Raw genomic sequence first — 21,636 nt, 5'->3', positions numbered from 1 at the left:
TGGGAGAGTAGTTTGCGTTCCTTCATATTTGTTAATTTAGTCAGCCGGCGAGCTCTGGCAGGAATCACAAGGTGTGTTGTCAGTGTTGCCACGGTCACCGTGTAGAGAGTGCAAGGCTAAATCACATAATTATAGATATACTTTACATATATGAATTCTACTGTCGTTTAATGTGATTTATTTTGAGTTGGTGAAGTTTTCATCAGCAAGGTTAAGCTATTACAAGGCGTCAAGTAAGCGAAAGCAGTAACGGACCAGGGTGTAATGATGTTTTCATTCGCCGCCTCCTCTCGCGCTCAGTGTCGTACATTAAGGCGTTCGAGTAACAGTGTTATTCTATTAAACGTTGCAAAGCGTCAATACAGATACTCTACAAACTTTTCATAATTGGTCTTTGATCAGCTTGTGTGTTTCAGACGTTAATTTTTTGGAAATACGAAGTTTGTGTGACCATTTTCCTGAAACGAAGCGAAAAGCTTGGAAGTTATTCACTGTTAACCGAAAACTGGTGTAAGAGGCCAATATTGAAGCGAATGTATCCATTCCTCTACCTGTGTTTTACTTGAAGTAGGCCCATGTGATTGCAAAGTGCAGTAACAAGTGTAATCCTAAATAAACTAAACAATCTCTGTCACTGGGTGAGTACAAGGGTCCTTTCTGTGATGTCATTGTTTTCTAAGTTGCATGAGCTCCGGTGATTGTGAATGTGAGTGAAGAAAAGAGCAAAGCGGAAGATGAGGGGTTAGCCCACTTCTGGCGGTGTGAATGCATTATTTTCGCGAATTTTCAACTTGACGCTGTAACACCTTTTTTTTCGTTGCTGTTGCCCTTGAAGACAATATGCAGCAAGTTTTCTATCTAACATATTATGCAACTGCATAAATTGTATTAAGTGCAAGATTATGCCTTTGTGGAACCCGTTTTCGCGATAATATCGTCCAGCGAAAATGTGGTAGCCTAGACATTTTCAGGTGTTTTGAGGTGCTGCCAGATTGGTAAGAATTAACAGCTAATGCCCACTGTTCCACTCTTAATTGCTAATTTGAGCTGTTTAACTTAAACTAGAAGAAGATCCATCCTGGCAGAGCTTTAAATAAAAAAACAAAACCAAAGGTCGGTAGCCTTCATTGAGCACAAGAGACCGAACCTGAGGTTGCGCGTTAAATTTGTGATGTGGCCTGCAAGCTATAATTTTACCTTAAAGTGCAATTACATATCTTCGTCGTGCCAGTGTTACGTAGTGCTTGCTCCCCTTCCTCTCCGAAAACAATGCTGCCCTGGTGAATATTTAATATATATATATATATATATATATATATATATATATATATATATATATATATATATATGTGTGTGTGTGTGTGTGTGTGTGTGTGTGTGTGTGTGTGTGTGTGTGTGTGTGTGTGTGTGTGTCAGCCAGAACATATTTTCTCATGATTTTGAGGATACTGAGTATAACTTGTTTCTTGTTTCGCTTTTTACCGGATGTAAAGCAAAATATTTTTTGTTGTTTTGTTTTGCTGTGGATTGGTTTGACTTAACCAAGTTGTATGCGTTAGTTTTCCACTAAGTTGTATCACTGATGGCCAAACCATATATATAAATTTATATTTGGCAAATGTGTTTTGTTTATTGTTCGTTACTGAACTTTTACCTGCCGAAGCTATTGAAAAGTTACGCGTTGCATATTAATATTTTCTATTGACGTTATTGTTTTATTCCATGTATTTTATGATAGATTTTTTTAAGTGTAACGAAATATACATTTAAAAGTAAAAACTTTTTATAAACGAACATTGAAAGGTGGTGGTGGTGGAACTTTCAATAGATATTGTATCCTTAACGTCGAACAAGGTTTTGTCCAGATTGGTTTTGTCCAAGGTTTTTTATCCTGCGAGTCATCTTTAGTACGCCCATCACCAAGGTGTAGAGGCTACGTCTCTAGACCTTGCCTATCACTCGAAACGAATCATGATACAAGAACTGAGAATTATTATTTTCCTCAAGGGGGAAGGCCTGCGTGATTTGATGTTATCACATCTTTCATTTTGGCCAAGGGTTAACAAGTTCCACTGTTGTAGTTTTTTGGGATATTTTTTTATTTCATTAATTCCGTTGCACTTTGTTTTCCCAGAGTTTCCGGCAAAATGCTGTTTGACCTGCCCTTTTAGCTCGTGGACGATACATAAGTTTCTAAATCGTGAAGAAAAGGAAGCCATTGTTAATTTACATTAGGCAGTCGTTCAATGTAGATAACCTATTTGAAGTTTTGATTGTTATCAGCTCAAAGTTCATGTCAGTATTTTCCTTAAAACCATGTCATTTACTCTTCTACCCAGTGAGAGTAGTTTGATAGTTTTTAAACCATATAGGCCTATAAAACTTTCGGGGTGTTGATTTGCTCCTAGAGAATTAGGCTAGTGGGAATTTTCGTTTCTGGTTACGGTTATGCAAAAATATTTTAGAGGTTGTTGTGTTATATTTTGTGAGGTGCAATTTCATGTTATATATAATATATATATATACATACAGTATATATATATATATATATATATATATATACATATATATGATATATATAATCGCAGTTAACAAGGACACAGCATCCGTCACATTCTCTTGGATGTTTGAATTGCTTTATATCCTGAGGAATTGTTTGTTCGTAATTATCAAATAAAAAATGGTTTCACGTTTTGAAGTTGTTGATGACTTAAGCATTTCTACGAGAATTGGGTTGAATTTTGTATTAAAGAATATACTGTAAGTTAAATATAAAGGAAATGAGAGAAAGCACTGGTAGTATTCATGGTATATGTTGCACTAGTTTACCCATACCGTCATAAATGCAGGTAATGCAAAAAGAGGGTCGTGACGTCCAATCCCAATTAGCCTATAGGGACGTTATAGCCTATACCATACAGAAACTTATAGCCTACAGTGCCAGAGCTGTGAGAATATAAATGTTTATCTCTCCAAGGGTGTCGTTGTTGCACTGTATAGATTATATGGTTGTATATTGCGTTCTCTTAATAGACAATTATTTTCTAACAGACCCCATCCCCAGAAAAAAAAAGAAAATTTTCGTATGGAAACTGGTCGTTCCAGTGGCCTGTGTCTGACATAATCCGACTACCAGGTTCAACATAGGTGACAACTCCAGTGCAGGCTTGAGAAGGGCGGATCATTAGCTTAAAGAAATTACTAGCCAAACAGTTCTTGGGCCCTTGCGTTAAGCGATATAATTAGCCTATGTTGTAGCGCTTGATTGCCTTATCCTCAGGGTGATTCTTATGTAGCCATCAGAGTTTTTCCATGTTGGATGGAACTTTTGGGTTATATATCATTGTCTTGATCCAGCGCAGGACTTTATAAGAAAAAAGCTGGAAAAATAATAAGAAAGCAGCTGTCTTTCTGAAAGAACATTTGGTGGCAGTTTACGGTAGATTCGCTGGTTTTTCCTTGTACATTCGAGATGATGGACTTCCTACCCTAAAATAAAAAAAAAAAAAAAAACGGAGCAGTAACTGAAAAAGCAACTGCGGAAAAAAAGGAAAAAAAATTATTAGAGCCTTTAACTTTTCTCCAGTCTTGTCAAGAATGTACAAAGTTGATCACCAAAGATGAGACGGAATATGCCAACAGGGACTGATTTGGTCATTAGAAAGCTAGAAACCCGTGATGGAGGAAAGAATTAATACGATAAAATGGATCGCTACTAGAATCACGTTAATGTGCAGGAAGTACTAATTTATAGAAGCAATTTGTCTACCCGAAGAACAATCCCAATATGTGGGTAAAAGTGCAGGTGCCAGAAATTAAATGCACGGCCGCGCACGAGAGAGAGAGAGAGAGAGAGAGAGAGAGAGAGAGAGAGAGAGAGAGAGAGAGAGAGAGAGAGAGTGTTTTTCCTTTAACAGGTTATCTGTTGGGAGTCCGTTCTATGAAAATTTCGATATTTTTCGCCCTATGCCTACCCAGATTTTCATTGTATCCTTAAAGTTGTCCAAGCATTCCATTATCTTCGTTTCCATCCATCTAAAAGTGACAGGTACTGTAGAGCCACAAGTCGTTTAATTCTTTGTAGTTCGCAAACTTTTTCCATTTGCCTGATGATATTTATCCATTCATTCAACTTGAGGATTCATTCATTGTACCGGTACAGTAAATTCCACATTCAGCGTTGAATGGGCAAGACGACTGTGGAAAGTCATTACCAGCCTTTTCTTTCTTACGAAAACGTCATGTGTACTTCATGGCCTTCCTTGAGAGATCTCAAGGACAGCGTTGCTTCTTAACCACATCTAATGATGGCCGTCCTTGTCTGGACGTTCATTTGACACTCTGTGGACTTTTTCCGTTCAGCGCACATCTAGAGAGAAGTGTGCTCTTGTTGCAGTTAATTAAGCGTTTGTGGGGGCGTTTTCAGGGTGCCCCTACATGGTAAATATTATTGACCAGTATTCAAAAGGTTGAACGTCAAAGGGAAAGGTTGATGGGTTGTTCAATAGTACTGAAACAATCTAAGTTGACAATAACAAGTCTCTCTTTTGAGAGTAGTATTGACAATAAACCTCACTTTCCGCCTTATCACTGCAGTGACAGCATGTCCGGAGTTAGCCAGAATTTCAAGGAAGCAGAAAGGGATATTATAAGAGAATGGATTGGACAATACAGGGGGATGCCATTCCTGTGGAAGGTAAAAGTAGAGGAGTATAGCAACAGAAACAAGAAATGGGAGGACTATGAAATAATGCTGGGGAAATACAGAGAAATAACCAAATACTACCCTACAAGATGTAAAGAAGAAGCCTAATTCACTGAGCACAAACTTTAGGAAAGAACTGAAGAACATGAGGGATTCGAAGAAGTCTGCCGCAGGCTCTGGTGAAGTCTGTCAATTGACATTAGGCTATATTACTTTCAGGAAATGTTGTTTCTACGAGACCAGGAAACTCTTGCAGAGTCGATTAATACCATAGATAATATGAGGATTCTGTCTTCACAGATAAATCGACGTCGGTGAGCGTTTATAGGCTGCATTCATCATCATTTTATAGCAACTAAACTGCATAAGTATACTGTTTTTGATGGAACAAAAACATGCAAAATATAAAAAAGAAATTATATATGTTAGTGAATATAACTGAAAAGCGACAGTCTGAAAACAGATTTTTGTGGGTGTATTAATTTCTTCTTCATCCAACGTCACTTTCTTTGGTTTTTCTTCTTAAAGCAGAACAACAAGCCTACTGAAATAGAAGCAGTGTCTAATGCAGACATGTTGCTTCTATGAAGTCTAGTAGAAAACTAGGTATTGACCATAAAGTTGAATGGTCTGAGGGCAAAAGATTGACTCAGCAAGTATTGAGACTATCTTATTGACTTCCATAATATGTACCGTGTAGGGGCACCACCCTAAGGGACATTCCTCAAAATAAAAAGCTTCATAGGACCTGTAGTGGCACGACACCAGTAAGTCTACACATTGGAGTAAGTTCGTTATATCCCCACCTTCTTTCGCTGGTCGCAGCTTGATAGTGTAGAGGCCTTTTCCTCTTACTGACATAAAAGCAGCGTTATCGAAACGAGTTTATATTATATATATATATATATATATATATATATATATATATATATATATATATATATATATATATATATAGATAGATAGATAGATAGATAGATAGATAGATGGAGTTGTACATATATATATATGTGTGTGTGTGTGCGTGTGTGTAAATGGATGTGTACATTAGTTATATATTAAAAAGATAGATTCATATTTTGTCTTTTTTTCCTAACATCCTGTAGCCATTCGTATCTTCAGCCCTCCCTGTAATCTAATCTCTCACTTCAAAGCTTCTTGCAAGTTCGTAAAATGTTAACGATTGCAATCTTGAAAGAATTTTTTTCATGTCCTAAGTGTGTTACTGCTAGATTAAGAACTGCCATTTGGTCTTGTTTATATTAGCCAATTATGAATGATTAGAAATTTATTATTTTACGTCAATTTAAGAATCCTAGAGGTAAGTAATTTGTTTATAGAGCACTGCAGGTACGTCGTGTAATTTCATTCTGTTTAAAATATCTGTCAGGAATAAAAGCTCAGTTACCCACTAAAATGAGCAAATGGCCTTTTGGAGGTGACGCCAACTAGAGTAAGCTATTACGTCGGCATCAACATTACAAGAAGTAAAAAATGCGCCGAAGTTTCTTCGGCGCAATCGAATTTTCTGTACATGGTATAACCAGGGCCACTAAAAATAGGTCTATCTTTCGGTGGTCTTGGTATAATGCTGTATGAGCCACGGCCCATGAAACTTTAACGACGACCCGGTGGTGGCCTGTCCTATATCGTTGCCAGACGCACGATGATGGCTAACTTTAACCGTAAATAAAATAAAAACTACTTAGGCTGGAAGGCTGCAGCTTGGTATGTTTGATGTTTGGAGGGTGGATGATCAACACCAATTTGAAGCCCTCTAGCCTCAGTAGCTTTTAAGATCTGAGAGCGGACAGAAAAAGTGCGGACGGACAGACGAAGTCGTCAAAATATATAGTTTTCTTTTCAGAAAACTACAAGAGAAAATCTAAGAATTAAAAGTGCCCTTGTAATTGAGTCTGAACATTCATTTATTTTTTCAAATGTACACAAAAATCGGTATGCAAAATTTAATTGAAATATTTTCAGAAAACCTTTTCTGTAAATTTAAAGTTATTTTTTATAATAAAACCCGAAGTCATCCTCGAGTACCGAATAGAAATATTAGTTTTCAGAAGAGCTACACATTCAGCGTTTCTGTAGGATTGCAGTTCCGAAAAAATAAATTTTTTAATGTTCATGTCGAATGCACGATACTGGAGAAATAACATCCTCCTTATTTGTGTGAATACATAAACTAAATTTATGTTGATGTTGTAAAGCTTGATTAGCCTAATGGCAGTGTTGTTTAGAATGGGGGAATTTTATATGTCTAAAGTAGGTTATGAAGTTTGTATTTCTATGAAGGATTAACGGAGTGGACGTTTCGAGTCTTTTGTATTTTAAAAGGTCCCAGATCCTGATATTGATTTAAACCGAAACGCTTTTGCTTGTTGACACTCGATTTAAAGTAGCCTAGCTCCAAAATGAAATTACTCATCATGCTTCTGCACAATGCTGAGATTGAGTATGTTGCGTTTGACAGGTTCTGACACAAATTCTCTCTCTCTCTCTCTCTCTCTCTCTCTCTCTCTCTCTCTCTCTCTATCTCTATATCTCTATATATATATATATATATATATATATATATATATATATATATAATATATATATATTATATATATATTTATTATAATACACGCACGTCTATTTACAGGTACCACAAAGAGAAAATGAAGCAGTGATTTATTTATACTCTGTGTTTTTTTCCCCTGTGCTGCATGCGCATATACACAGTATATTGCTCGTGAGATAAAACACACTGACATTTTCCTTTTTGATAGCATTTTGTAAAGAGGTTTCTGTCTTTACGCTCTTCTTCACCTTAAACTGCAACCCACTACAGTCGACCAAATAATTATCATATTCATAATTATCTGAGTCCAAGATGCACTATGGGTAGAACGGCACGTGCCGTTATTGATCCATCCGCGCCCTGGATTCGAAACTAGGTCCTCTTGCTGGTATGGTGAATAGACAACAGCATCACTGATAAGGTCAGTCTCCCTTAGATTCAGAGCACCATTCACCTTCCAAGTTCCCAATCAAGTCTGCTACTGTCATATCATTAATGTAAGTTTTAATTTCCACCGAGGTCTCCTTCAAATCGCACATTCATGGCATCTTGCCAAAATCCTTTTGTCTAATTGGAATTCTCTCTCTCTCTCTCTCTCTCTCTCTCTCTCTCTCTCTCTCTCTCTCTCTCTCTCTCTCTCTCTCTCTCTCTCTCTCTAAAAATTTAGATATTTTTATGTATGGAATACATTGTGTGTGCTTGTACGCACATTATATTGCATAAGGAAAATACCAGGAATCAGGATAAACACCATGAGAAGGCTATAGAAAGACCAGTACATTTTGACCAGTTTCTAAATGGAGTGCGTGTGAAGTTCCTTTCTGCTATTTGATTGCTGTTGGCGACAGCTTAATACCTTTACTTAAAGGGGAAAAGTGAGTGGTAAGGCAATTAACTTTTAAAAATGTCAATAATTATAGGAATTAGAGAAAACGGAATCCTGGAGACATTTCTGTTATCTAGATCCCAAACCAACGATTCAAAGGGATTTTTTATCTTGGGAGACAAAAGGGGGATTTGGTAGGGGGTGGTTGTTAAATAGTTGCTCGAGAGGTCATATTCTTCTGTAATGTGTGGAACAGGGGTCAAAATAGTATCCATAGAAAACTGGCTCCCCTTGCGGCGGAAAGATGAGAGTAAGTTTAACCATGAAATGATCGTAGCTTTGTTACCTGCAAGTGACACGGTTGTCGTGAATCAGTGTATTTAAGTTTATTCTTCCATTTATCTGTCGGGTAGCAGGATTTTACAAGAAATTATTCGTGGATTTTTATGAAACTTTTACAGAATGTGATCCTCGTGACTGGCAACAAGTGATTAGATATTGGGATGTACGGGAATGTATCTGGAGGGAAAGAAGGGGCCTTAGGGATGTGGATTGCTCAGCCTTGGGAGAAGTTTGCCTCTTGCGAACGCTCACTTTGATTCTGTATTCATTTGTATTTTGTTTTTAGGTGGTGTCTTTAATAATTTAATCGTTATATATTTTTTTTTATCAAATTGTTATTTTTTTCAAAGAAAATTAGGAAATTGGTTTGTCAAGCTTAATAAGTACGTTATTGAATAAATATATGCTAAGTCCTCATTGATTGGGGCCATGGATTACGGGGAAGTAAATCTAAAGCTTTAGGTGTTACAGTAGAGTGCAATTAGTGTAGGCTAGATGTGTGTACCAGTTTTATTCAGGTTGCCAAGGGTAACTTTGACGCTAACGAGTTCCCAGATGTAGGTTGTCATCCGAATTACAGCACTCCTGCCTGATAGACATTTTTGTTCAGTGTGTACGTATATATATGTTATGTATATATATATATATATATATATATATATATATATATATATATATATATATATATATATATATATATATATATATGTGTGTATATGTATACATAATGCATACAGAGTATATGGCCTCGAGGACATTTAAAAAAACGGAGTACAAGGTCTTTCTTTAATCTAAGACATTTTCAGGCAAAGGTTGCTTGAAAATTATCTTAGGGTAACCCAGACTACAGTAAAACATGTCATAAACATACGTCGGAAACTTGTAACTTAAATATCACAAATGGGTTGAAAACGAGTCAGCGACCGTATGTAGAGAACGAATCTATGGCCAATGCAGGATAAATCGTATGGAGAACTGGTCACGAATTCCCGTTGACTTGTATTTGGCATGTTTATGATGTGTAAATTACGATAAATTACCGATGTGTGTTTATGAAATGTTTTGCTGCAGTGTGGACGCCTCCTTAAAGGCCAAATTTCTTGCACCCAAGTAGTTTCATTCTCCCTTTTCTCATATACTATTTCTATTTTATATCAAGTTGTTATTCCCATGATAATATACGTATATGTATACACCCATACACACACACACACACACACATATATTGCACAATTAAACAGTTAAATTGTTTATGTAACATTGGAAACCCTGTAACAATATTACGTTTCAACAACTAGTGACAGTATGTTCGGCGAGTAGGTCAGAAGATCTTGTTTGCATGGGGGTGTTGGGGTGAGGGGGGTGTTGGGGTGAGGGGGGTCGGGAAATCCGGTGGACTCGTCCGTCGTAGTTCCGGTTTTGCATTTCCAGAAACCACCTGAGGTGCTCATACGACTCATGGTGTAAGTATTTGTAGCCTACTGCAGTAAATACGTCATATTTTCGGCTCAGTTGAGCACCCACGCGTGGAAATAATGACCTGTTTGTCGTTGGTATGTGGTGCTTCATTTTTTGTCAGTACTCCTTGGAATTTGGAATGGTTAGGAACCCATTATGATTGAAGTGTTTCTGACTGTAAGGAGTACGTTTTGCAAACTGAAGAAAATGGTTTGGTGCTCCGCTTTGAATTGGGAATTCGATTGTTTTTCTCCGCCACCATGCAGAGAGCGTAGACTAAGGTCCTGTTTACGGGAAGATAAATAAGATGAATGAATGATGGCTGTTTGTTTTCTGCGAGTCGCAGTGAAAATGAAAATGAGCAGGTGTGGCTTCTTTCCTACTGAAGTTCATTCTGTTAAGTGTTGTTTTTACGGCAAATGACCTTGGGCTTTTCTTCAGCCATAGACGTCCAAGGTCAGGTTTCAACCAGCATCCAAAGCATTCACCAACTAAGGGAAAGTTTATCATATGATGATTAGCAGTGCCAAACAACACGCTCAGTTGGCTGAATTATCTCTCTCTCTCTCTTCCTACACACAGACGCACACGGTAATGCTGTAAGACATCTTAATGAGGATAATGACATCCGTGAACAGCAAAGTCTTCTTTCTATTTACAAACATTGGAAGCTAACTGTTGAACAACAGAGAAATCGCAAACATTTTAATTCTGGAAGTCTGTGAAGGGGAAAATGTACGTTCTCTGCCTTCACTGAGATTCACTTGGATGAAACAGGAAAAGAAGCTGAATTCTTCATAGAAGGTTAAGCAAACCTCACGCCAAGTATGAGTTGACCGACAAAAGGGAGCTAATGATAACATTTGCTCTTTCCTAGCAATTCTTGCAAACGAGTTAAACCTTGTTATCTTAGTAGCATAGTGCCTCCACCACATTATAGACAATTCCTATCATGGCCTACCATTGGAGTAGTCCTTCAAGAACATCATTGTAAACAGTATAGTAATAATAAATTCACTGAACTATTCACATAGGCGATAACTTGCAGGACCTACTCCAGGGTGCCAAACTGAAGGTAATAATAGCGTAGGCATGAACTTTTTAAAATTCTATACGTCCACAAAAGTAAACCTTGCCCCTCATTTCCACCACAATCCTAGAACTGGTGTCAGATGCTCTCTACCACAGCCTATCATAACCTGGCCAAGATTGCTGGAACACCAATGGTTGCACTCACGGCCTTTTACCCTATGGAACTGTTTACCTCCTCAAAGAATCTTGGCTATTACGACCCAACCAGTACACACACTGAAGCGAAAGTGAGACGAGCTCCTGAGTATCCTACCGGATGAGCCAAGATGCAGTGCCACCTGTCAATTCAGCAATCCTAATACTTGGCCTAATTTTAATTCGATCTGGCACCTTTTATTCAATCCCAAAGTCAGACATTAAGCTTTGGAAAAATACGCTTGGAATTAAAAATGTCATAAGTTAAAAGTCAAAATAGTTTTTTATGGTCTGCAAAAGCAGAATGAGAAATAAAGTTAATTTCCGGCCATTATTAAGGATTCACGTTACCTATAAAAAATCGATCAGAATTTTAAGAAATCCACATTTGCGTTGTTTCAGAATTTTTTTTTCTGTCATGAATTTTTCAAATGTCTTATAACCGAGTATATTATAGAAAACAATGTTTATAAAGCCTTTCAAATGTTCTTCTGTTCCACCAACCAGAGATCAAAATGATTTTGGCTCATAAAATCAAAGTTGCATTCGTGGACGACATCAAGATGATTGTTGAATCGCTGGAGAGAGCAAATCCTTTTCTTTAATCATGCCAGATCCCTTACTGGTCAGCCGTATTTGTTTATCAGAAAAAATTTAGAGAAGAGGTGTAAATATTATTACTTGCCAATACTTACGAGTATATTACCCGGCCGTGGGGTGGTAGAGCCATCATTGCACTTCACGCGGTGCACTGTAGCCATTACTAAAGATTCTTTGCAGTGTCCCTTCGGCCCCTAGCTTCAACCCCTTTCATTCTTTTTACTATATCTCCGTTCATATTCTCTGTCTTCCATTTTACTTTCTGCCCTCTCCTAACAGTCGTTTCAACATTATTTTCAGCGCCAAATGACCTCATAGGTCTAACGCTTGGCCTTTGGCCTAAATTTTATATTCAGTTCATCGATTATTTACGCCAATATATATATATATATATATATATATATATATAATATATATATATATATATATATATATATATATATATATATATATATATATATATATATATATATATATATATATATATATATATATATGCCTACAGAAAAGTTGAACGCATATGAATGATCAGGAATATGGGCAAAGGAAAAGGCTGGCTCAGAGAAAATTTAAACATACTTCGTTGTTATAATACGTGTGTCGGTATTCTACTTTTAAAAATTAGACTCAATCACAGCGTTAACGTGGGTACATTGTAGGATGGCTTGTCATATAAACGTCAGATGCTTAAGCAGCTTTGATTGGGAAGGCAGTTAATGTGGACTTGAATCTTGGAACAAGGAACCGGCAATATTTATGAGATAAGATTCCGTTAAACCCAGTGTGTTGGAATTTGATGCAACATACCACTGGATTTGCCGCAAATGAATTAACTATATCCATTTATGTGTTTTGTCAGCTATTCTCTCTCTCTCTCTCTCTCTCTCTCTCTCTCTCTCTCTCTCTCTCTCTCTCTCTCTCTCTCAGCTGTACCAGTCCCTTATGGTAGCAGACCTTGGACTCTAGATCACCATTGTGTATGGAAGAATGGGCGACATTTCTAAGACAGAGTATGCTTTTATTGACTTGTACAGTGAATTGGGTATCTAGTTGTTAGTCGACTTGGTGGTTTGCATCAGGGGTGGAGAGAGAGAGAGAGAAAACACTAGAGAGTGTTCAGTCCTCCATGTTCTTAGATGTGTTGAACATAAAGTAACATAGGGAACGACTTGTTAGTGGAAAGTGTGCGTAAACTAGAAATTCGGGGAGAAAGACTTGTAACCTATAATTATATATATATATATATATATATATATATATATATATATATATATATATATATATATATATATATATATATATATATAATGTGTGTGTGTGAAGTTCTAAATCTGTTGATTTGAAAATTATTAGGTCATGTACTGTACAGAGGCGTGCGGCAGGGTAAATGCCGTTTCCATGTCATGTGAAGCTTTTGAACTAAATCAGTTGGAACGTAATACTTAGATAAGACTACCTGGTAATTGAGTTGAAGATTGTGAATGTTTAGTATGATGACATAAAGCGTAGTCTAAATGAATGAAAACGAGTTGAGGTTAGTCTATTCCTAATGCATTGTTGGAATTGTTACTGGTCTATGGTACTGTATTTCATACAATTCAATAAATGAATGGATCTTCATGTATAAATCATCATCATCCGTGTATTTATACTGTACTATTACCGTTAGGTCGGTAATAGTAATATTTTATTGCTATTAGATTTTTATTTTTAATGTGTACAAAGGAAGGATCGTAAGACAAGGAAAAGGCTTTCCAGAGGTGGTAAACCCACAATAAATTTTTGGTGAGTACAAAACGTGCACTTGGCAGAATTAAACTCTTGCAAAGAATCACTGAGAAAGGCGTGTTTACGTAAGGTGCACGGCAAATAAAATTGGCTGACATTTGAACGTTACAGAGCAATGGAAAGAGTAAATATATTGTTGGCAAGCTGAATCAACAAAGCTGTACGCATCAATGTATTCAGTTAAATTCCCAAACCTACTTAGAAAAATGTGGGTATGATATGAGTGACATAGAACATTGTACTACCAAAATACCGTGTTGTATGCAATCTTTTTTTAGATCAGAATGAAAATGGCGAGGTTCAATTTGTACTGCATGAATTTAAAGGTTAATTAAGCGGTGTAGCTTTAACATTGGTAAAGGCGATTGGTTTATAAGGTCTAATAAAAGGACAAGATTTACAAAGCTCAGGAATTATGTCAGTAGGCTATTCACGCAGAAACGGAACTATGCAGTAAAGTATTGGGTTTATTTCATAAGAAGAGTAGGATGGAAAAGACGAAAGCGCGATGGTTATACAGATACTCAACAGAATTTGATGTAACCTCGTGTGAAAGGTTGCCAATGACATCCATATAGCACAGTCCTTGTGAGGTAAAGACGATGTGGGTAAACATCAACAAATGGGACGTGAGGTTGGTATATTAAGAGCATGAACCTCATTTACAAACCAGACGTAGAGGCAACACATGGACGCATTCATGTGTTTTGTGTGTGAGCGTGCATACGTATGTGTATAGTAGGTAGGCCGATAGAGTGATATTTGTGTTTAAATAGTCTCTTGAGTGCAGATGATTCAGAGTATGCTATTAGGCCTACAAGAGTGTCGGTCTTTACAAACAGTTTGTCTGTCTTTTGTGTGCTGTAAAGCACGCCTTCATTTACTTTTACTCTAATTTAATGCTAAGTTGTTTTTGGCTTTTCTTTCATTAAGTGACAGTGTATTGATATATCCTGTTTATAAATTCATAAGATCGTTCTGCTTTGGGTCCATTCAGCGAATAGTCTCAAGTGGAACTGATTTAGTTCCTCGTTTTCTCTTTCAAAGCCAAGGCCGATTTGGAACTATAAAGTCAAGTGGCCGTCGTGTTGCCATGTGTATTGAGGTACTTTGAATACCCCTTTTCTAAACTTGTACGATTTGCGTTGCTCCCAACACCCTGGGATGTGACGAGAGATTGGACTTTAAAAGTTAAATTCTTATTAGAAGATGATTAAAACAAGTTTAGATGTTGTTTTTAAATACTAATTTTCATTACATGGAATCATCCTCTCTCTCTCTCTCTCTCTCTCTCTCTCTCTCTCTCTCTCTCTCTCTATATATATATATATATATATATATATATATATATATATATATATATATATATATATATATATATACACATACGTACATACATATATATTGTACACAAGCATGTCTTAATATTTACAAATATTAAGCCACAAATACCGTTTAATATCAGGTTCAGTATACCTTTGGAATAACTTGCACCCAAGTGGTATTAAGTGCTTCAGCTTCTGTCAGTTATAACTTATCAGCCGTAATTCCCCTTGGGTGTAATTTATTCCCAGAGAGTAGTGATTTCGATTTTAAATGGTTCCGCACTGCCAGGTCCATAATTTTATAACCTGCGATTCGTGGATGAGCTCCCTGTGCAGTAGAATATCCACGACATTATCCGCTTGAAACACCTTCACAGAAGGCTCGTCAGCAGTCTCTCGACCTCTTACCCGCACTGCATTATTCACTCCTGTCTGCACACAATCTCGTGCTTCCTGGATATGAAGGCCTTTCATGCTATAGGCCTTCCTCTGCTTCTTCCAGACATCTCAGAATGACTTGTTTTTCATAAACCTGTCATCATACATTCTTTTCGCATGACCAGTCAATCTTAGGACACTGATCCGCCCTTTTAACTACACTAACCAATTTGCCACATCTACATTTCTGACCCTTTCAGTACCTCATGCGCCACATATTCGACAAGCACACATTCAACATACACACTGAGCTTCCATAAAGGAGCATTAACTCAGCATTTCCTTCTTCCATTCTTTGTTTCTGCAGACAATAATAGTCAAATCTCATTCCAGTCATTTGCACACACAATGCCACCATTTTTGCTTCACCTGTTCTGTGACTCGCCTCTTCTGTTATCGTATCATCATCTGTCATTTACTAACAAATACGAATCGGTTTCGTTCTTTATAATAGTGTTCATACTATCTTTAATTGGTTCGCCTTTTTCCATTTACCTTTATAATCTTACTCATGCGTATATTTACTCGAAACTGTCTCTTGCAAACTTTTTCAAACTCTTACCAATCTCTGCAGTTGCTTTCTATTATCCCAGACATCTTCACATATCAATCATTTTGCTTGCCATTCGTTACTTCTTTTCTTATCACACAACTTTGTACCTACTGTACATTTACTGTCCTTTCTCCGACTTCATGTATTACTCCATCTGTCAAGATACTGAACAGCCTTATAAATATAACTTAAATCCTTGCCTCCAACTTAGTTGTACACCAAACCAGGCACTCTCCCATCTTCGTACTTTAAGTACATGTTTCACTTCCATAAAAACTTGTAAATCATTGTTATCAACTTTTATGTTTTACTGTCTCAACAGTCTCTACAGTTTATTGATTATGTTAGAAGCTTTAATCGAAGTCTATATAGGCATGTGCCACAGCTTTTTTCATTCACTTTCAAATCTCTCATTTCTTTTTTTTTTTTTTTTCTTTTAAATATTCCTTCATCCAGCTAACAACCACTTAAACCTGTCATTTGTTCCACCTGCCCAATAAAATTTTACATTACACATTCCCAGGTATGCTAATTAATGTTATTCCCTTTAATTTTTACAGTCACTTCACTTAGTTTACAACTTTTGAAATTGAATAATTATTCCTCTGATCTATTTCTTTGGAAGTATTCCTTCATCCAGACGTACGTAATAAAACCTTGTCAGCCACTCAGTCACACTATCACCACCATATCTCATCATCTCTGTTATAATCCAGTTAACTCTTGGTGTCTTTCCAGTCATCAACTTCTTGATTGCCCATCTCACATTCTCAGCAGTCACTTCCACAAGCGTTCTCAGCTTTGTACTAACTCCTTCCACTCACGTCATTCAACTATATCTCCCATCTATCCTTCGCATTAAAAAAAATATCTTAAATATTAATTCCATCGACCCAGGACTGCGTTCATTTGAGACATCATCTCTCTGTGTCTTTTATTTAGAAATCCATTTGTTCATTAACATTTTGAACAACTTTTTATTCTTCATAAGTTCTTCTACAGCCTCTTTCCTGTCTTTTATTAATCACCTCTTTTTTCCTATCACTTTCTTTTATTCCCTCATCGTACTACTTTCTCTCTCTTTTTCTCACTATAATTATATATATATATATATATATATATATATATATATATATATATATATATATATATATATATATATATATATATATATAGGATCAAAAAGTTACACTTTAATATAAATGTGTACGTCTTAGAGTACTTTGTTGAAATTATCCTCCTCCCCCAAGTATTGTGATGTGTCCGTGATATTTCCGTTCGCTTAGCTTGCTGGGAATTCCTTATCAGCTTGTCATAATCCAATAGATATGTTCTTGAATATATTTTCCTTCGTTGGTCTTCTCTTAATAATCACAGATGCTAGCTTGCATGTGTTTTGACAGTTTCGTTTTGTCTCTGCAACTGGATTTGGAAGTCGTCTTTTCTGTCTGTATTACACGCTTTGTATCGGCCGTAGGTGAAGTATGTAAAGGATAAGCATTAGAGGCTCGTGATAATAGATCAGAACAAATATATTTAAGGAATCCCCATACAGCTTCGGAGCGTCATGCTCCCTGTTCAGTGTGGAGACGCTGTTGGGTTTTAGTGTCTCAGTACTGAAGAGGGAGCATGACGCTCCGAAACTGTAGGTGGTTTTTTCTTAGATATATTTGTTCTTCACTTTGAATTTTTTTTTTCTTTTTATAGAGTTTCATGCTTGATACAAAGGGTTCTCAGGACCACAGGTCAACATCACAAGGAAATTAAGAAGTTTCTTGCCTTAGCCACAGTTTATAGCACCGGAATTATGCAAAGTTATATTTTATGTAAAACTTTCTTTGGGGTCAGCGGACGTATTGCCCTTAAACCACGGGCATTTGGGCAAGGTCAAGGTAATAACGGGAGGTAGAAGGAAATTCACGGTAGGATCACAGCTTTAAAATGCAGTTGTTGTAGCCAGCATTTGATTAAAAGACTGTTTATAACGAAAGGGTGTTATACTTTTCCTAGATTATTTGAATAAGGTCAAGATAGCGTTGAAAAATTTAACACAGGACTAGAGGTTATATTTCCCGTAGGGGGTTAGTGCCGTCAGTGCACCTCACGCGATGCATTGTAGGCATTACTAAAGGTTCTTTGCAGCGTCCCTTCGGCCCCTAGCTGCAATCCCTTTCATTCCTTTTACTGTACCTCCATTCATATATTTCTTCCATCTTGCTATCCACCCTCTCCTAACGATTATTTCATAGTGCAACTGTGAGGTTTTCCTTCTGTTACACCTGTCAGAACTACCTACTCTCAATTTCCTTTCCAGCGCTGAATGACCTCAAAGGTCCCAGCGCTTGGCCTTTGGCCTAATCTTTATATTCTATTCCTTGAGGTTATATTGTGACCTTTACATGAGGTCAGTCAGACTCGGTGAAGCAGCTATTTCTGATACATTGTTTGTACCAAAACTTTGAAATACACCCTGTATATAAACTCATTTTTTGGGAATTTCAAAACTCTAGATCAAGGTTGTTTATAGAGGTAGATGTCGGTTATTCTCCTGGGCCTTAGTTGTTAATGCTGGGCATGAAGAACCTCTTATTTTGCTCAGGGTTGGGTTAGGACTTAAAGTAAGAGCTGGTCAATATTACTTGGATAATTGTAGTCCTCGGTATGGCATATTTAATTCCAGTCTGTTTCAGGTTCCAGTAATGGTGAATAAGTTCTCTAAATACGGTCAGTAACTGTACCATTCTTGCAGTTTATATTTTGTTCAGCTTACACATGTGACTCAGTTCATATTTACCACCACTTTGGCATTAATCTCGTGTGAGTAGTTTTTGCTTCTCTAAGCCATTTTTCTCACCAGAAAGCCATTCACCTTGGGATCGGTTTGCTTAAAAATAAGTCACTAGCAAATTTATCTTCTTACTGTTGAACCAAAATTGAACACTCCCAAAACTTCAGTCACTGCATACAAATACATTAGATGTGACAGCTGCAGCATACAGTGTTTATAAATGTACAGTATAAAAATAAACGCATAATTATAATATACTTTTCTCAGTTGTCCTCTTGCTGCTTGAACGCAATTTTGCACAGGTACTGGGAATTTCGCTTAGATATGTCGTTCTTTGGTAGCTTGTGAATTATTCTTCGACGTAAATAGCGTATTCAACTAAACTTAAGAGAGTTTGGGTGCGATATTGTTCCCAGCTTGCAAGATACGAGCTCTGGGCCTGACATTCAGACAAGGCCTGCCCTTAACACATGAGAGATCCCGCTGAATTCTATTACGTAGCCTATATGGACATGACGTGCACACTGAAGAATGTTCGGCAGAAATAGGGTATTTGCAGTATGATCTCGCCGAAGACTAGGCTCCGTGTAGCAATTGTTTATTACCCAGCCTTGTAAGGTGTCAGCCAGCGCCTGGGAAATGGAGTGAAGTGAATTGTTCGAGTTTTTTTTTAATGGATTTTTGAAGTCATTACAGTATCTTCTTGCAAAATTTTTCGTCCTTAATGGTAACATCTATTATTATCATTTCTCCGACCTTAGATTAACCAAAAAGACTGCTGCATTTTGTTAAAAATCAAAATTACACTGTAATTTGCCAAGTAGGTAACCAAGATATATTATTCTGTCGTATAATTAATATATTTTTAGTTGCATAGATATTAATGTGAATAGGAGTAATTATCTATTTATTTATTATCTTTTATTTATTAATTTTTATTTTATATATTTTATTTTTATTTATTTAATTTTTTATTTATTTATTTTTATTTATTTATTTTTTATTTATTTTTATTTATATTTTCATTTTTTTATATTCATTTATTTATTTATTTATTTATTTTCATTTATTTTTATTTATTTATTTATTTTTATTTTTTGACGCTCGTTTTGTCCATATATTTTTCAGTTTATGATGAAAGAAAATAAGATATTAAAACATAATCGTCATTAGATCTACTGTATATTTCACCACCTAAGAGTACATGTCTTCATCTCTGAATATACAGACGTGCAGAACCGAGTAGGCATAAGATATTTCTTTGAAGAATAAGGCGGGATGTCATACCGTCCATTGAATATTGTTGGTGAATAACGTGTTAGACTCATAGTTTGGTATTTGCAAACTCGAATTATTTGAATAACATTCCGTTCCCATTCAGATCATGCACTGGTTTTGTGTTCATGATTTCCTTCGTTTTCGTCTATTTTTGGCTGTGCATCCACGCCAACTGCTGAAGTGGCACTAACATCAACAGGAGTTTTATTTTCTTCAGAATTCCAACCAACCTCAGCATTTCAACATTTGTAGTCATTCAGTACTGACCACTTATTACCTTCACAGTGGCAGCAGATCTCTTCGACAGGGGCCTCTGGCAGTAAATATAAACTTGACGACCAACAAAGAACTTCAGACTTACAAGGAGACGAACCATCCCAGGCCCTTATGCGTATTACTTGTAGGCTTGCACTTACGACCATCTCTTTGCCGCTTCTTCACTATAGTAAATCTTTAGTCCTTGTTAGAAATATATACTAGGGGCTTGAACTTTGCAACGGATGCCATGTTGTTGCAACTGTTTGTGGCAGTTTGGGATTCACAGATATTTACGTGAATAGGAGATTAATGGCTAACACACTGACATTCACAGGAATTACAGATGACTGTATGTGCGGAATGCCTTAGTCCCTGGACAGGGATTTCATGAATTTGAACATAATTCCTTCACTAACGTTATGGGAATGACATTTAACCTCCTGATCTACAGGCTTAAAGGTTAATGCCTGAACCTTATGTCACTGCATATTTTGTGATTAATGACAAGTGGCCCTCTTAGCGTTTTCGAAGACCATATACGTGTCATATTCTTCGTCCACTTATCCCCAGTAGGCTATTTTTCTCATCCATAGGCTTAATTCTCATTTATACTTATTACAGATGGCTTAATTTTATTAATAAGAGTACTTGGCTGTTAACGAAGTTTTTAAGTTTGCTACTAATTTTTTTTTATTATTTTCCGCCCATTCACCAGTTTTCCAAGTGTAGTATTTAAAAGTAGACTATTTTTCTTGGATTTTAGTTATTGCGGATTATTACTTCTGTTTCTTATATATATATATATATATATATATATATATATATATATATATATACACACACACACACAGTATATATGTGTGTGTGTGTGTTAAAGGACCTTTGGGCCTTACCTGAGTTCAGTTGGTATCCTGTAGCTGGAGGCCGAGAATTCCCTTTCTCTCTCTCTCTCTCTCTCTCTCTCTCTCTCTCTCTCTCTCTCTCTCTCTCTCTCTCTCTCTCTCTCTCTCTCTCTCTCTCTCATCTAATCTCGTATGTTACAAAATATCTCCATATATAGCCTTTTTCACATATGTGTGTATATTATATATATATATATATATATATATATATATATATATATATATATATATATATATATATATATATATATATATATATATATATATTGTATTCTGTATATATATGTATATATATATATATATATATATATATATATATATATATATATATATATATATATGCATGTGTGTGTGTATTTTGTGTACACAAGCGCAGGATATCTCAAGTATGAGGACACTGAAATGGTGACTTCTTCAGATTATAAATTTGATGGATGTTTGTAAAGATTTCCACATTTGTTGCCTTTGAAATAGTTTTTTTTTTTTTTTGTTCCAACCTTAGAAAATGAATGCTGGAAACCCTCTCTGTACATTCGGAATGCGAAATTGAAATTGATGACCTTTGCCTAAAAAGTT

At 36.3% G+C, this 21,636-nt stretch overlaps 1 protein-coding gene across 10 annotated transcripts in view; it reads left to right on the top strand.

The window, feature by feature from the left end:
• Nucleotides 1-81: 81 nt before the first annotated feature.
• The window catches only part of ATP8B (ATPase phospholipid transporting 8B), a 620,401-nt gene continuing 598,846 nt past the window's right edge, over nt 82-21,636 (top strand). For 7 of the 10 annotated variants that reach the window (XM_067110090.1, XM_067110106.1, XM_067110097.1 and 4 more), the window contains exon 1: nt 299-638. The gene's annotated coding sequence lies outside the window, so the exon portion shown is untranslated. Of the gene's footprint in view, nt 639-21,636 lie in introns of all 10 variants that reach the window. The other 3 variants (XM_067110108.1, XM_067110102.1, XM_067110092.1) reach the window with 2 other exon arrangements.

This window comes from Macrobrachium rosenbergii, chromosome 10 (assembly GCF_040412425.1).
Source record: "Macrobrachium rosenbergii isolate ZJJX-2024 chromosome 10, ASM4041242v1, whole genome shotgun sequence".
Classification (NCBI taxonomy): domain Eukaryota; kingdom Metazoa; phylum Arthropoda; class Malacostraca; order Decapoda; family Palaemonidae; genus Macrobrachium; species Macrobrachium rosenbergii.
Note: the sequence above shows the minus strand (reverse complement) of the source record. Positions and strands in the feature narration are given on the sequence as shown.